Below are 18,747 nucleotides of genomic sequence, written 5' to 3'. Positions count from 1 at the left end.
CCCTTTTCGTATAATATTTACTTAGAGCCACCTAATGGGAAATGTCATTGAGATTTGGAGTATCTTCTGAAGAATAGGAACATTAAGAGACTAAAACTGCATGCTGTCAAAAACTATCTTAAGTGGTCTGGTTCATCAAGTAATACAGTAAGTAGAATTCAATTTAGAGGACTTTTTATGTTACATTGACTCTAATACCTGTGATATATTTGGCTTTCTCTCTCTCTCTTTTTTTTTTTTTTTTTTTTTTTTTGAGGAAGGACAGTCTCCTTAGTTCTTGAAGTTTATTAAAGCTTTAAGCTGTCAGGTTATTACTGTCAGTTTCAAGAAAGGAAAGAGCTACTGATGTAAAATTAATTTATTGAATAGAATTGTTTTGCCCCAGGGGAATAACATCACCATTTAATTTAATTTCCCCATCATATTGTCTCATTTGCAGAGGAAAAAAAATAACTTTCCTTTTTAACAGAGCAAAGTATGTCATGCTGAATGGTGAATTTGTCCTTACAGTTTTTCCTTGTTCTAGATTATTGTTTGTCATAAGACTATTTTAGAGTCCCTGTGGGTTCTACTTATCTCTTTTTTCTAAAATCTTGAATTTTGAAAGTTCTCCCAAAGGTCCAGCCCTGAGCCTCTTGGCTGGTGGATGTATTTCCATTGACACATATTGGTTTGGATCAAGTCAAAAGGGACGAGAAAATAGAAAAGAAAATGTATTCAGTATTGTAAAATACGCTGGACCATTTACCAGTTTGTCCAAGGATGCCTTCAGTAACCCAGGCAACCTGACCTTGTTCAACTGTAATGAAATTAGCAGACCTAGGTGGGAGAATTGCTTCTGAACAGTTCAGTGGGATGGGATTTATTTATCACAATTTTAGAGCTACTCTGTCAGATCAATACAGTACCAGCTCCAACCTCAACAGAGGTAGAGGGCTTGTAGTTACAACCTCTGTACTACCTGTTTGGTCAAAGTACTGTCTCACACATTTTAGGCAGTTAAATTGCATGCATCTCCCCGGAAGACATAAAAATTTTACTGTCTTAGTGCAATTTATTGAAAGAAAAATGCTTTGCATTTCAGTTAACTGCTCCTATGAGGAGTAAAGCTGGAAATAATTTAGGGCAGATTTTTGTTGAGCACCTTCTTCACATTTTTCCTGTCTTCTCAGTTCCTTCCTTTTTACTGACAGTATCATTGTACCTTGCAGAAGTTATTAAAACAGAACAAGATGACCGTGATGTGTTACAGTCTCTTCAGTAGTTTCAGTTCCCAGAAAAAGGAAAATGCAACAGAAGGGGAGGTTTGCAACCTTGTGTACACTGTGAACTTGACATGTTTTGTTATAAAAGTTGATATTCTTACTTTGGCACCTGACCCACACCATCTTTAAAGATGGAAGTGACAGCTGTTGAAAGATGTTTTACCATAGATCCAACAGACAGAAAAGTTTCACATAACTGCTTCAACATGATGCATGTATAGTAAAGCTACAGTAAAGTTAAGGTGAGGCATCATGAGCCAACATAAATTAATCCAGCCTTAACAGTTGAACTAAAGAGAATTCAGTCATGGTACAGTCAAAAGCCATCAGATCTACTTATAAGACTGATTTGTGTGCAAACTTTGTGTGCCTAATAGCTGCAGATTCAAAGGTAACCCTGAGAGAACTCACTGGCCTGTGAACACACGCGGTGGAACAGAGAATGGTCACATTGCTTGGATATGTTCTTTCCCATACTCTCCCTAAACCAGAGTTTAGATGTGAGGAGAGATAAACTATGGGGAGTTAAGACCTGGGAGATACCCTTGTGGTTGGTCAGGGAAGTTGAGAGCAAACACAGGAGTCCCTTTGAGAGTCTGGTTCTCAGTAATAAAGGCAACTGTACTACCTTTCAGTGATGGTGATAACAAGCAGAGGTCAACCTCTCTCTGAGAAGTGGTTGCCAAAGGAAAGATCTCTCTTCCACAAAAAAAATAAAAAAAAAAAATAAAAAAATAAAAAAAAAAAAAGGAAGAAAGAAAAGAAGAAAGAAAAGAAGGAAGGAAGGAAGGAAGGAAGGAAGGAAGGAAGGAAGGAAGGAAGGAAGGAAGGAAGGAAGGAAGGAAGGAAGGAAGGAAGGAAGGAAGGAAGGAGGAAGGAAGGAAGGAAGGAAGGAAGGAAGGAAGGAAGGAAGGAAGGAAGGAAGGAAGGAAGGAAGGAAGGAAGGAAGGAAGGAAGAAGGAAGGAAGGAAGGAAGGAAGGAAGGAAGGAAGGAAGGAAGGAAGGAAGGAAGGAAGGAAGGAAGGAAGGAAGGAAGGAAGGAAGGAAGGAAGGAAGGAAGGAAGGAAGGAAGGAAGGAAGGAAGGAAGGAAGGAAGGAAGGAAGAAAGAAAGAAAGAAAGAAAGAAAGAAAGAAAGAAAGAAAGAAAGAAAGAAAGAAAGAAAGAAAGAAAGAAAGAAGAAAGAAAGAAAGAAAGAAAGAAAGAAAGAAAGAAAGAAAGAAAGAAAGAAAGAAAAGAAAGAAAGAAAGAAAGAAAGAAAGAAAGAAAGAGAAAGAAAGAAAGAAATTTCTTAATTTCTTAAAGCTCTTTCTTGTTTTATAGAGTTCTACTGTTTGCTAAAGCAAATTAGGCTCTTGTGAGTGTCTCAAGAGAAGCAGCATCAGGTCCCAGCACTCATACTAACAAGGTCTTCTGTGTATTGCTGAGATCTTGGCTGCTTATCTGGACATGGAGTAGCCCTGGTCACCCTTGTGTGGAAGGACCTTAAGAAGCATTCATAGAATGGCCTCTATTTTTGTTGACATCAGGAGACTTCTGAGGGAAAAGCTTGAAAATAGTTTTTCCCCTTGTAGCTGGCATTGGTGAGGCACCATCTGAAATACCATGTTCAGTTTTGGGCCCATCACTACACAAAGGGGAGTGAGGTGTTGGAGCATATCCAGAAAAGGTCTAGGTGAAAATCTTATGAGCAGGGGCTGAGGGAACTGGGGTTTCTTAGTCTGGAGAAAAGAAGGCTGAGGGGAGATTTTATCACTCTCTACAACTACTTAAAAGGAGATTGTAGGGAGGGGTTGTCAGTCTCTTCACCCAATAAACAAGTGATAGAGCAACAAGAAATGGCATCAAGTTGCACCAGGGAAGGTTTGGATTGGATATGAGAAAAATTGTATTCATTGAAAGGGCTCTCAAACACTGGAACAGACTGCTGAGGGAAGTGGTCAAGTCACCAGCCCTGGAGATATTTAGAAAACATGTCAATGTTGTGCTTGGAGAATGGTCTACTGGTGGCCTTGCAGTGCTAGAATAAGGATTGGACTTGGTGATCTTAAAGTTCTTTCCCAACCAAAACAACATTATGAATAACAGTTTCAGAAGCAGTGACAGAACTGGAGTCAGCAGTCACAAATTGAAACAGAGTAAATTCTGTTTAGACACTACATATATATATATAAATACACACATACTGGGAGGATGACTGAACAAGTTGCCCAGAGAGGCTGTGGACTCTCTGTCTTTGGAGATTTTAGAAATCTGACAGGACACAGTTCTTGGCAACCTGCTCTAGGTGACCATGTCTTGAGCAGAGAGGTCCCTTCCCACTTCAGCTAATTTATTTTTATTTTACCACAGATGCCTCGTTTGTCTCTAGCAACTTTAATTTCTTAAGCTTATAAGAAAATGCATACATGGCTGTCTCTCAAGTTTCTGGTAACACAGTATTAATTACAGTTTGTTTCATACCTTGGTCCCCCTGTTGCAGTTTGAAACCTTTTTTATACGTAGTGAGAGGTATCAAACCATCATCACTGATGGGGCTTCCCAAGAGTCTTTGGCTATTATGAACTGATACTTCTTCTATAACCTACTGCCTGTCCTCTCAGCAATAGTGGATGCTTCTGCAGGTAGGAGCTTCCCTTCATACACACACAGGCAACTTGTATCTGTGGAAGCAACCTTTGTGTCTAAGTGGTTTGAATATAGAACATGCTTGAAGAACTAAGAGCATAGCAAAGAGAAATTGGTTCAGTTTCTATTTCACAATAAATCAAAGCACTGTCACCTGGACTGCAAACTAAATTTCTTTTAAAAAGTGAAGAGAGAACCTTCAAATCACTTATTAGCATCTGAGATAGGAAGGAGCAAAGCTCTGGAGCACTACAAGTGAAAGCATCTCCTGGTAATACACTTCAGGAGGGAAAAAAAGTCAGAATCTTGAACTTGTAAATATCAAAGCCCAATATTAAACACAATAGGGGAGGAAAGCTAATACAATATACTTTTTAAAGTTAAGCTGAAAATTTTAGAGGGATAGATGGTGGGAGTTCATACCCATTTAGAGACAGCAGGGAAAATTATCTCCAAAAGGACAGTGGGCTAGTTACTGGTTATTGGTGAGAAGTAATGACTCTTAAGCAGCACTAAGAGCTTCACCTAAAAATGTCATTGTGTTTAAATGGACAACTAAAGCTCCAGAGAAATTGTGTTCAAGTAAATGCAGAGGTTCCCAGCTGTGTTCTCTGGCACACCACCAGCTTCAGAAAGAAGGGAAAGATTATAATTTATACATAGCATTAAATTGCATCATTTCAAATCATTCGCATCTTATCTCAAAAGAAATACATTGAAGAGAGCCTGAGCTTTTATCATGGAATCTAGTTGAAGGAGTAAAGATATGATTCACACCAAACAGAAGGGTAGGAGAAAAGTAAAGCATTATGCCTTTCTATGGATGTGGTAGCCCTAAGAGGTGATGTAAGTCATATATGTTAATAGAATCATGCATGCACCTTGCACAGTTGCATGGAGTAAAATGTCTTCTAGAAATATTATAAGATTGCATGCTGCAAGGTAAACTTCTGTAGAGGCATTGATTTGCACAGGAAAAGAACTTCACATTCCACAAGATGGAGAAGTCTGCTCATTGGAGGGGTTGGCTTTGAAACTGCTGTTTTGTTGTTGGGTTTTTCTTTACTTATTTGTTTTTCAGCCAAGGTAGGGGTACCCATTCTTTCAATAGACATCCTTTCTTTTTTTACACTGATCTAAATAAATAAATGCAACTACATTCTCTGCTGCTGTTTTAAAACTAATGGGGATGTCAGTGTAACTCACTACACAAGAGATATTTTCTTAGCTAAAGCAAGAGCTAGATTATATAGGAATATTTTTTGGCAGAAAATATCTAGAGAAAATGTAAATTGTTTTATCTTAGTCTGCTATTCTTACTCTTCTTTTTTATTCCTGGCAGAATTATTAGATTGTCTTGGAAGAACTCAGTTTAGCTCTGTAACGTAACCAGTAAGATTTCCTCTGCTATATCCCCATTTCTCTAATTCTCTAGTCAGTGAAAATAAAATACTATGATTAAACTATTTTTGTCTTGTCTCTAAAGAAAAGAATTGACAGTGGACTGAGATTGAAGTACCCTGTATTTTTATGATGGAACATACAAATTATATAGTATTTCAAGATTTTTTTTCTTTCCCCCATTAAAACTTGTCTGTACTTTTGGGTCAGGCCTGAACCTTTTCTGTTTTTCAGATAAAATAATTTTTATTTGTCTACTTAGTGAACAAAGCAAAGAACACTGGATGTTTTCTGCTTCTTTTTTGGGGGACCAGACTACAGTAAAAATATGGTCAACAAGGCACCCCAGTCAGTCTAATTTACACATTTCATGGCAAGGGAGCCAAGCAGTGATAATCATCTTATTCAGAACTTGTATAGATACCAAATCAACATACTAGTTCTACACTGTATCTCCACATTTTCTGGCTCTTCATCCCCCTACACAGCTCTGAACCACCAGTGTTAGAGGGATAAGTGCATACTTACATAAGAAATGGGGTAGCTGAAGGACTGGGAAATAAACTTTTGCTCAACTTACACTCCCCTTCGCAGATGCAATGTCTGCAAACAGTTTTCTCAATTAAGAACAGCTTTAGCTTCACAAGCCTGGAGAGCTGTCATGCTAAACCCAGCATGGGAACACAGAACAGTACTCCACACCAAGGCATAAATGTGCAAAACACCTTGGCATGCTTGTGGGTCAAAACAAGTTTTGCTCTTTAAAGCTGCCTATATGGTGAAAATTAGGCTGTCTTTCTAGGACTAGTGAATTTCTATACAAATCTCTGTGGGCTGGGGTATGTATATCCGTGTGTCTGTTGAGAGAAAATGCTATAATGACAGTAAAGCTATTCTCTCAGGCAGGATAATCTTGGGGATTTTTAAAAATTTTCCAGCTTGTGTCTTGTAATTATTATCAAACAGTTGAGGAGCCAGTAGTTCCCAGTGGTGAGGTTTGTGAGCATTTGGCAGCAGCCGCTTCCATTTTTATGAAGAGATTAACTTTTCTGTGATTCAATATTTGCCAAGGTGCAATGGCAGCTCCAGACTCTAGAAAGAAATTTTGTTAATGTGCAATAGCCACCTTCACTGTATCAAATGATTTTCACATATTTTTTTCCTTTATTCAAAGGCATTATTATTTCAGTACCTGGAGCAGTAAATTACTGCTTTAATTCTTTTCTTAATTTGTCTATATTTGATATAGTATCTATTTTTAATTATCAGAAGTCTTATTTAATTTTGACTTCATTAAAAATTACATATGGAATTGTAAACATCTCTTCTACACATAAGAAGATGCAATATTGTGTTAGCTGGAAATAGTCAATTAAATTGTTCAGTTCATAAACACAAAAATGTCCCCTTATCAAAGATAATACAGAAGAATGATAGTCATGTGGTTGAAATGTTCAGAGCATAAATACAAAACACTTCTCAACAAATTTAATAGAGAAACCTTATGATTAAGCAGAGGGAGGTAAGCCATGGGAGCTGCATTCCTGGCTCTTCTAGAAACATCTGGTACAGTGTATGGCTAGTTACGCGTAGAAGATTTTCAAGCAGAGGTGATACAGGTGCCATGCTGGGAACATAACTCCTAATTTCTAGAAGAAGAAGAGTATGAAGAAATTTTCAGCACTGCTCTGATGGACTTCTGAGTGCTCACTGCTGTCTTGGTGCACTGGTAACACCTGTACAGTGGTCCAGAGGCTATTGGGAAGGTAGTAGGAAGTTCTCTGTTGATAGGATTCCTGTACATTGCTTAGACTCTCTGTGCTGAGAAAGCCAGAATTGGGTTTTATGGTCCTTGAGATAAAAAAGAAGTTCCATCAGTAGTTGCCGAGCTTGTGGCTTCACACAACAATAATTTGCATTTGCCCCGCTGCTAATGCAGTGGTGTTTTGGAAACAGTGGGGGGTGACTGGGGTGGGATGGGGTAGGGAAACAGGGTGCACTTTCCTGTGAGAAGCTGCTAGAAACTCCCCCACTTCCAATTCTGACCCTTCTTCTGCCTAAGGGTGAGCAGATATGGGAAACTAAATGCACTTCTGCAAGTAACATGCTCATGAAAGGGACAATAAAACCGCAAAAACATTTTAAAAAAGACATGCAGAGCAGAAGAAAGAAGGAGGTGAGAGAGCAATGCCAGAGCAAAGACACAAAGGTCAGTGAAGAAGGAGAGGGAAAGGTGCTCACGCAGATTTCCCTGCAGCCCGTGGTGAGAGGACAGCTGTGCCTGTGCAGCCCAGGGAGGAGCACGATGGAGCAGTCCCTGAAAGACCACGGTGGGTTAAATGTGGATTTGTAGCCCCTGAAGTGTCATGGTTGGACAGATGTGGAGCTGCAGCCTGTGCAGGATCATGGAGAGGGGCAGATGTGGATCTGCAGCCCTGGAGGACCCCGTGGCAGCGGAGGTGACTGCTCCCGCAGCAGCCGTGACTCTGTGTGCAGCCCGGGCTGGAGCAGTCTGTGCCTGAGGGACTACACCTGTGGGAGGGACTCATGTCCCAGGGGTTCCTGAAGGACTCTCTGCCATGAGAGGGACCCCGCGTTGGAGCAGGGAAGGGCTGTGAGGAGTCCTCATCCTGAGGAGGAAGGAGCGGCAGAAACAGCGTCTGGGGAACTGACCCTAACCCCCCCCTGCCCCTCCCTGTGCCCTGAGGGGGAGGCAGCAGGGAAGCGATTCGGGGACTGGGAAGAAGGGAAAGGTGGGGGGAAGGTATTAAGATCTGGTCACGTTTTCTCTTTCTTCTATTAGATTAAATTCTTGGGTTTTTTCCCAAGTTGCATCTGTCTGGTTCTTCCTGTTACGGTAATCGGGGAATTAAATCCTCCCTGTCGTTGTCTCAATTCATGAGCCCTCAGGTGAATTACCTCCTCCCTGACCCACAGCAGGAGTTGCGGGTGGGTGAGTGGAGGCCTGGTTGGTACTGAGTGGGCCAAAACTGTGACACCTGCATAGCTGACTACAATAACCCTGTTCTCCTTCATTGACCCCTGAGGAGCCCTTACTTCCACCTACACATGCATCCAGGTTTCCCTTCAGTCCTAACACGTCCAAGAGTTATTTCAGAACCTTTCCTTTTACCCGGTGAGAGGCCTCACGTACTGCTCCTCAGTGCCAGATTTGTGAGGCAGGAAGCCTCACAGAACAGAAGCTCCTGAGCCCAGACAATATCAGGGTCCCTGCCACTTCCCTGCTCCTGATTTTCACAGGACTCATAGGAATTTCATATTTTTTAGAGTTGCTGGGGCAAACAGGCAGATGCAGTGCACCTTTTTTTTTCCAGTGTCTATCCACATTTTGAATTGCATTTTCTTGATATGCTGCTTAATTACAACTAGTTGTTATACAGAACTTCCAAACATGAATACAGGTGGTCTTTATCTACAGGACTGAAATCTCCCCAGCTGTGGTTCTGGTTTAGGTGGAGGAAGAATAAATTAAAGGAATAAAATGTTAAACATGGGACTTTGTTGTTCTTATGTTTGCTAATGTTAGATTTTAAGTGGAGCATAAGCAATGAAGTTGTCAAATGCTCAAAGCAAGTTTTTTCACATGTAGATTTTAACTTTAAATTTAAAAAAAAAAAATAGGAAATAGGTATGTCCAGCTCCACTCAATCATCTCTAATCCCAAGCAAAAGTTCTGAATAGTAAACTAAATAGTGAATATAGTGACAATAGTGATTCTGGCAGTGTTAGATATCTACAATTGGTTCCTTCGTGGAGGTGGACCTGGAATTAGGCTGCCTGCAAGTTCATGTTCTGCTTATCGTATACTTCAGATTAGCTCAACCTTTTTTTAAGTACAATAATTTGAGTGTTAGTTACTTTTGATAAAAATGGACTTGAGAGTCCAGAGAAGAAACTTTCATATTTTAGTTATTTCCTCCAAACTTTTTTATTGTAATTGGTTACTGTAAAAAAGAAAACTCTATATAGCATTGAAGATGGATGAACATGAAACAGTACCAGGGGACAGACATGGCTATGTTAAGATAACTTCAGGTTTGTGATCTGTGTACCTGAAGAGAAATTAATGATACATAAGTTTGAATTTTTTCAGAAAAGAAGAAACTTACTGAATAACATCTGATAGGACAAAAGATGTTAAAGAATTGACATTGAATTCAAAGAATTATTTTGTCAAATGAAAAAAATGCTTTTTCCATATTCGCTTTTTTTTTTCAAGAGCTGCTGAAAGATTTCATCTTTTTCATAGCAATATGTTTCAGCTACTCTTTTTGGAATAGCATTTGTCAATTCAAAGCTGACCTCAAAAAATGAAAAATTAATAATAATAATAACAATAATAATAATAATAATATAAAGGATTCAAGCAACAAGTCAAAACATTAAATTTTAGACCAGATGACATTTTTTGTCAAATCCCAAATTACTCTTTTATTTCCATAAAGGAAATCTGGTTCCATTTGTTCAAACTGAAGAGGTTTTCCTCCTGCTTTGTGCCAGTTTCATAAAACAAAATTAATTATTTTTTCCCACTTTATTGTGGACATTTTTGAAAGAGATTTACAAAATTTGCTTTAATAGGAAATACAAATCTGAGTCTGGTATGCTGGCTGTCACGTTCATTTTTCTGCTTTAAGAGTCATTAAAGCTTTGAAACGGTCTAATTTACAATTATAAATGTGTCCTTAACTATTGGTGCCATTTAGTTAGCTTTTTATATTGATCAAGTATATACTGGAAATTAAACACCTACTTTTTAAATGTGTTCATCCTTCTAACCCTTCCTATGATACTAATTAAAATTACTACAAGAAATACTGCATATTTGTGTAAGCAGATTAAAATATGTTTAACATCCCCCCCCCCCTTTTTTTTTTTTTCCTTCCTAATCACTGAGCATGCTTTCCAATAAAACCAAATCCTTAGCAATTCTCCTAACCTTCCTGTGGACAGGCAGAAGCATTGCAAGAGAGCATTGTTAGAGAGCATTTTTCAGTACAGCTTCGTTCCATTCTACATTAATAGTGTTTTATCCATAAAGCAGTATTTTCCCTATATTTGTTTTATAATCTCCCAAAAGCTGTACCTCACTGTGTGTCCCTGGCTTAATATCACATTTATATGGCATTCTTTGAAACATGCTGCTGAAGATTAACTTTGAAAACATTTTGGGAAAGGTGATTGTGCTCAGGAGTACCCAAGTGCAAAAACATCGTTGTTAACTACATTTCAACATTTAATACATAAAAGCACTTCAAAGTTAATTGCTCTGATTGCTGCATAGACCAGAAACACATGGCTTTTCTTACATTAAAGCAAACTTATCATGTACTTGTTCCGTTCTCATCTCTAAGACACAAATACTCAACAGTCTCTCACAGAAAGTTACAAAGATTTAGTGAGTTCTCAAAGGTATAACCAGTTATTGTTTTGTACCCATTATTGCAAAGAACTTGTTGTACACACCAAATATCATAGTGTAGCCAAGAAAGACTGTCTTAAGCTAGTAAAACTACAAGCAATTCTTTGATGTAGCTGTCAGCTTGTCAGCCTGATGAAACTAACCTTCACACCTAATTCTAATAAAATGTGGATTTAGTGATTTTTTTCATACAGCCTTGTGAATTCTATCACAATATTGAAATATCAGTAAACAACAAAGTACTGCTGAAATTCATGCTATTAATTAAGACACAATAAATACCACATTGTATTCCTCATACAGTATTGATCATGTATCCCAGCAGCTTTTGCTCTGCTGAGTGAGGAGGACATTTGAAGCATGAGCTGGATGAAGAAGGCATTATTTTCAGAAAGTAGATAGATTTTTTTTTATAGTATTTCCTTTGGTATTAATTTGCTTTCTCTTTATCACGGCTTTTTGTGTCTTTTATATATTTCAAGTCTCAGCACTACAGAGAAATCACAGATGTTGGTTAATACACTGGCATTTTTTTGAGAAAAACACAAACTTCCTGATTCACGTCTGAGGCTGAAAAAGACACAAAGGTCCCTGTGTTAAAGACACTGTTATCCTGGTACTTCACACAAGTTACCATTCCCTAGAGCATAAGCTAGAGTTTTCTATCCAGTTGGATATCATACTTTTTAAAATTAATAAATTACATTTAAATAGATGGGGAAAACTCTCTTAGAGAGAGCCTGACTGCAGTCAATGCCTTACATCTTGTATTTCTCTGCATTTTTGGTTCCCATTGTTGCCTGTGAATAAATACCACTAAAACTGAACACACCTGTTCTTGTGGTTTAATCCTGATTCAACAGATGACCAAATGAGATACAAAGGTTGAAGGAAGTGTCTATGAAACATCTTCCTTTCTAAGTTGTCCAACCATTTATGAGTCCTCCTGCTAATAAAATAAGGATATACCTTAATTTATATACCTACCTATCTACCTCAGGTGCTTATCACAGTATCTTACTTATCAGTGAGATGTACTGACTCTTTCTGAAATGCCAGGATATATTCGTATCACTATAGTGGAGTGGAGTTGACTATTTTGTGGGAGGCGACCCAATAACTTCATTGTGGACTGCTTATAAATATTGGCCAATGACTAACTAGGTTCTCTGGGATCCAACAAGGTTTATTTAACCATTTATAACTTAAACATTAAATTTCACTTGATCAATGTCTGTCATTTCCAGGGAAGAATGCCAAAGATGAGCAGAAAATAACATGCTGTACTGCCTGGTTTGCCCACAGGTTGAGGAGTAATAATGGATGAACATCAGAAAATCATCATCATTTATTGGTTTAAATAAATGTATACATTCACAATGGAAATCTCAGATATGCTGGAATTAGGGACAAATCTTTTAGAGACTACAGTGAAACAGGATATTCTGTAAATGAATAGTCACTTTGGCAAACTGAGGCTAGAAACTTAAAAATTTTCAGTTTATTGGCTCTTGCTTTCTGTTTGGTTTTCTAGGCATTAGTGTACTCCCAAAAAACAGGCCAGCACAAAAACAGACGCGGCACAAAAACCAAGGTGATGGACCTTGATGGATCTCTGCTGGGGAAGCAGCCAACGTATGAAAGTTTAGAAATGAAGATCAGGGTAGGTGGGAAGAGACAGTTTCTCTGTGTGAGATGGAGACAACAAAGAATCCTGGATGAGGAAGTTTCAGTAAGCACATGGGAAACTGACTAACTGCAAGGAACAAAAGATTTGAGAACTTTCCTTAGCTTTAAAGGGGCAGAACATCAGCTAAAAATTGCAAATCTGCTTTTCTGTGCTTGTGATTTAGTTAAATAGTCTCTGGTAAGTGATGAGTGCTTGGCTTATGTTAGGGAAGCTGTGCTGTGTCAGCATTTCCTGAACCAGGAAAACCTTTCTACATATACTGTAGCCTGCTTTGGTTCTCTCCTAGTTCTGCCTAGATTAGACTAAGGAAGTTTTGTGCAAGGTCCTGTAAAACTTCAGTGGCTGGTTACAGAGGAAGAAATGGAAAAGCTTAGTTTAAACCTAGGATTCTGTTACACAGTAGTTAAATAAAGAAACAGTGAAACACAAATAGGTGACGGAAGTGTGAGAAAGCATAACATGGAGCTCACTTTCATGTGTCTGTATAATATATATAATGCATAACATAATATTTAAACAAGTTTTTTAAGCAGGCATTAATAGGATATTTATACATTTTTAGGAAGCTCTTATGATTGTATTTATATAAAAAATGCTGGAACAATTTATAACTTAAAATTTTCTTTCCCTTCTCTTTGAAAAGGCAGGTGCAGATTTAAGAAAAAAGAAGCTAAATGAGCAACTCAAGTGAAGAGATCAATACTAAGGAATTCAATTAAATTTCTCTCACAGGGGGTTTGCTCCAAATCTCATTGAAGTCAACAGAAAGATTCCCACTGACTTTGGTGGGGTTTTGATGAGACCCAGGGGACACAGCCAGAGAGGGCCCCATCAGTGTTTTGCTGACTTAGAGCCCTTCCTCTGAGTCACCTTTTTTTTCTTTTTTTTTTTTCTTTTTTTCCTCCTTAAGAGAAACCATTTTTTCTTTTCTCAGACCCATACTTTAGGTTTGCAGAAAGTGTCTGAACCCTGGACATATTTTGATAATTAAAACTTCCTCAAATCTTCTAATTAAATTCACCATTTCTCTTGTGTCCTGGTCTGCTCTCATCCCAAACAAAATTCCCACGTTTATGCAAAATATTAGCTGGCTTTATTTTTATTAGAAGCATGGTTTATTAATCTTAATAAACCAGTTTGTTGCTTGGTCTTTGACTGCCTCTCAAGTAAAACGGGGATTGACTGTGCGGTAACACTGTTTATGTCATGCCTGAATAGTTTAAGGTGAGGCTTTGAGTAGTTTTATTGCTTTTGTTTATATAGGTAAACCCAATCTGCACGTTTGAAATGATTGATGAAGTGCAGTCCCACTTGGAGTGTTTGTCATCATTCATGTGCTGAAGTGACATTTCTTTATGTATTTTGGCATAAACATATGCAACTACTGGCAAAGCATTTGACCCTGGAGTCTCACTATTTGTCATTCTAATCTTTTTTTTTTTCTACCCCAAAGTCAGGCAAGTTACTGTATATTCTATCTGCATTCACATTGCTAATTATTCAGGAGACAGTAAAACAGTCCTGTGGCTGGAATAGCATAACTTGCTGAATGTGCACTCTTCTTTTCACAAGTTAGGTATTTTGCTGCAATATAAATAAACTTGGGATGTGTGTAAATGTCAGGAGCAACAGCCATAGTGAGCTAGAGTAGCTTTTCAATAAAATCTGAAGGCTATGCTTTGCCAATAGAATAAGGCAAAACACTGTGCTTGGAGTTTAGAAGATCAAATGTGAGTAGAGATTAAGTAAAATACATTAAATACATCTTGGAATATAATTTTCCAATAACACAGTTACAATGAAAAGCAAGTAACCAATAATTCACATTATATGGACAGAGATAAATGGATGGTGCCTTAACCTCCAGGCTCAGGGTTCAGACTGTGTGTTGTCTTGTTGGAAAACAGCTGATTATTTATTGGGGAAAATGTCAGAAAAAGAAATTAAACTGTAAAGTAATTTTCCCCAGAAAGCAATCACATGCCATTTATAAAATGTTTCAACTTTTTTTAACCAAGAGTCATAAAAATGGGATACGTCCTCACAACTTACTTGCCTAGTTAAAAATTCTTAATATTGCATATGTAACCACAATAAATGAGATATATTTAGATATTTGAATATAGAAAGAAAATTATGAATATGATTAAGAGAGAATCAGTCCCAATCCTTAGATCAGGGAATATGGGACCTGAAATGATGTATTTAAATGGCTTTCATTCTAAACTTGGATAACACTTTCTAATTTGAATTAAGATGACATGAAATTGCCTTTTTTTGTTAAGTGATTTAAGTATGGACTCTGTTGGGCTGGTCCCAAATTTCAACAGATTCACATGCAAAGAAATATACAAATATCATAGAAATATACAAAGAAATATATACAAATATATAAAATATCATACAGAAATACAGTCTGCTAATTAAAATTTAAGTCTTGGTTTCAAACGTTCACCTAGAGAAACAGAAGACAAGACCCCTTGCTGCACAGGAAATGAGAAAAGGTGTCTATGTGTACCTGAGTCCACATATAGAGGATGGTTTGCTCCAGAGTGGCTGAGGAACTCTGTAGTTTCCACCAAGAGAAATGGCTGAAGGAGGTCAGTTCATTTGTCCACATATAAACATCTCAGTTTCCTTGAAATCTCCGTTTCCAGCACCCAGAGAGCTCAAGTACTTCTATGAAAAAGAGGTACTAAAAAGATATTCAGATCTCATCTTGTACCAAATTCCATGCTCCATACCATACAAGAAAAAAAATCCCACCTAGCTAAGGTACATAATTTTACTATCTTTCAATTCATACTAGGCCATGAACTCAGGTTCTATTAATATACAGGGTAGTAATAACATGTCTGTTATTACCATTTTAGCATACAAATATAACATAATATAATCTATAGGTACAAATAACTGTACACAAGAATTTGGCATAAAACCATACAGTTTAAGGCACACACTTCTGATATTTTCCAGAAGTTTCTGAAAGACAGGGAAGCTAAGTATTTAGAGCTACATCCATTCTCCTTGCTCTGAGATTAAAAACTATGGCTATCTGCATTTTTCTTCACTTCTGTCCTTTTCTTTTATCTATATAAAGACAGCTTTATATAGTTTTTCCTATTACACTTGAGAAGGACTTTGATTTCTTCATAGTTTCTCTATTAAAATTTTACTACGTTTCACTCCTGGTATTAAATAGAATCTATTTTGAGCATTTTTTGTGAGTACCAAAAAAACCCAGACAAAGGTTACCATCATGTTCACAGAAATTCTTTTATTCTCCTTCTCCCCCGTCAAAATAACCCTAACATAAAAATGGAGAGAAGATGAGAAATGGTTTGGATTTTTTCACGGGGAATACTTGCCCTTTCAGTGATGATACATTTCATTGTACTTTTTGTTATAGGAAATGACATGTAGTTGGAAAAATCTCTGAGAAATGCTTCTCATTATCAAATCATTGTACGCAGGAAATGTATCATGGCACTGTTAAAACCCATGGTACAAACTAACCATTTCTGTAAAGTTAGAGTAGCAAACAATGTGCTGCAGGTGCACAGTTGTCTTACCTCTGACTTCTTTTTTTATAGAGAAGAGCTCACATAAATGATGCATCAAAATATTTGAGGGCTGGGGAGGAAAGACAAGGTTACTTCTCAGTCTGGTCTCTCCATCTGGATTTTTTTCTCAACTTATATTCCTTCTTCGATGTCACTGTTTTGGAATTTGTAATAATATGTTGCATTAGATATGCAACAAGTCATGTGTAAAGCAGATACAGTGCCACTTTAAGTGAATGTGTCTCTTGATAAAAGAATGTATCCCAATTACATTAATCCATTAATGGTTCATTTCCTCAGATAATTGGCTACTTACGTGCATCTTTATTTGCATCCACTAAATACATAGCCTGGAGTTACCAGTATCTGTGTTAAGGCTAATGATTTCATCCTAGGTTAACACTTCCAAAATAGGACCAGTTAAAGCAATGTAATATTAATTAATAGGTTCACAACAACAACAACAACAACAACAACAACAACAAAACCCACAAAGAAAAACAACAAAAAAAAAAGCTTACTTGCTTAGAGTTTTAAGTTAATTCCTTAACTTTTGAGTTCGTCTTTAATAATATGTAAAGAAGACGTCCCATTTAGCTACTGCATTAAAAGTACAACTTTAAATTTAATTTGTCGTTTGTATTTTGTGCTGGTGAACAAATATTAAAAATAACAAAAATCACTGTTTTATCATTTAGATATTGAATTTTTTACCTGTTACTGGGGAAAATTTTCATTTCTCAGCTAAGTGTTAGATTTTTTTCTGTTCTCAGGAGAATCTCTCATATTCATTCTTTCGCAAAGATATGGTCTGGTGTATTAGAGTTAAATGCCAGGTCTCATGTTTCAGAAGTTGTGATAAAGCCTGATCTTAGTTTCCAAATTTTGGCTTATTTATAAAAATTAAAAAACTGTTTCATGTTTTTCTATCTATTGCTGATGACAACACTTAGGCGCACCAGTAATTTTTTTCTCTTGACAAATGTACAATTATTCAAAAGTGCCTGAATAAATGAAAAAAAAAGTCCCTTATTTTGCAACAAGCTAGTCTCCAAATTTCCTCTTTTTGTCTTATCTCCCTTTTAGTACATCTCATTTTCAGCTTTACTTTCATATTTTTTTAATCTTTTGGCAGAGTTGTCAACTGTCCCAAATATTGACCAAGCCTCCCAAAATTCTGGCAATGTCCTTCTCCTGAAGCACCAAGGATGTCTCAAAGCCCAGATTCCCAGATTCCCACTATCCTCCATCTTCTACAAGTTCAACAGAGAGATCATGGTGTGTTTCTCCTTCTCATGTGCATGAGATATGTATTATGGAATTTATCCTTCCGTGTTCAAACTGAAAAATTATATTCTTCAATAAATGAAAAGCACGCGTTCTGCAGAATACTTGGGCATTTGGGTTTTGTGCATTTCCTTGTTTACAAAAAGCAAATGACCCAAGCCCCAGAGTGTTTCAGCTCCTAGTGAACCTCAAGGAAGAAATTAAAACAAGTCCTGCAACACGTATTGTGGAGGTCATCAGGTCAGGTAATCACAATCACCCCCTCTGGCTTTAGAAATCTGTGGAATGCCAAGTGCTCTAGTGCAGAAGTAGCCTCTTGTAGGAGTTCAGATTCAATGGCTGCTTCTTGTTTCAGGCAACAACTCACTTCTGAAGAACGAAAGGTCCACGAAGTCATACTTTCTGCTGTGAGACAAAGAAAAGAGTTGCAACATTTGATCTCAGAATTTCTGCCTGCCCAGAAAAATGGAACTTCTGATGACAATTGAATCGCTCTTCCAAAGTATATAATGTTTTTCTTTCACAGTTACATGAACCTAATAACCATATCAATCAGGGTTCTTGAAAGTGAAGCAATATATTCTACTAAAGTGTATGAGGAGATATTGAGGTTAAGAATGTGTTTGAATTTCTGGACGGATGGCAAGGTTTTGTTGGGTTTTTTTATTTATTTCAAAGTTAACTGGCAATAGGAAGAAACTGACAAATACTAAGCAAAGTATGCTCAGAGAAGAAACTGAAATTTGCAAAGAGAAGGAAAAATCACTTACAGGAAGTCCTTGTTTTTCAGGTACTCCTGGATTTAAACATACATAGATAAATCTATGCAGATTTATAGTAAGGATGGCATGATTGCAGCAATTGCACTCATTTGGTATATTAGAGATTGAAAATGCCATAATGGGAAGAAGTTTCAGTATGTTCATGAGCCAAAGGCATAGCAATGATCTGTCAGTCCCTGAAAACCAGCAAAACCCCTACATTTTTTGAAGAAAAAAGCCTGAAAGATAGGAGAAGCTGGTAAAACAGTCATCAATCTGGACAGATTGATGTCCAGATCTTGGCTTCATAGGTCCTTACAATGACTCTTGGACAGCAGCAAGAACTTTCATTCATACAAAAAAATTAAATGTAGTCTTTAGTCTCAAGTTATTGTAACCAGCCCTGCAACTACTTGACACTGCTGTTTCATGGTCCTGATTATTGCTAACATGGAACCACCCTTTGTTCTTCTGGATTTTTATCTTTCTTGATGAATTGGTCTTCCCACTCCAGTTCCCTGAACAGAGGATCCCCTCTGAAGGTGATCCCACCTTCCCTGCAGATCCTATTGAATGACTCTGAAATGAATGTCAGTTCTCTCAGCTCTCTTCAGGGTATGACTTCACAAGAATGTTGAATATTTTAAGACATAACAAAATGAGTATTCAGGATTTAGTCTCCAAACTAACAAACCAACAAGTTACCCAACT

The sequence above is a fragment of the Calypte anna genome, chromosome 3 (genome assembly GCF_003957555.1).
Source record: "Calypte anna isolate BGI_N300 chromosome 3, bCalAnn1_v1.p, whole genome shotgun sequence".
In the NCBI taxonomy this organism is placed as follows: Eukaryota; Metazoa; Chordata; class Aves; order Apodiformes; family Trochilidae; genus Calypte; species Calypte anna.
This window is presented reverse-complemented; position numbering follows the sequence as displayed.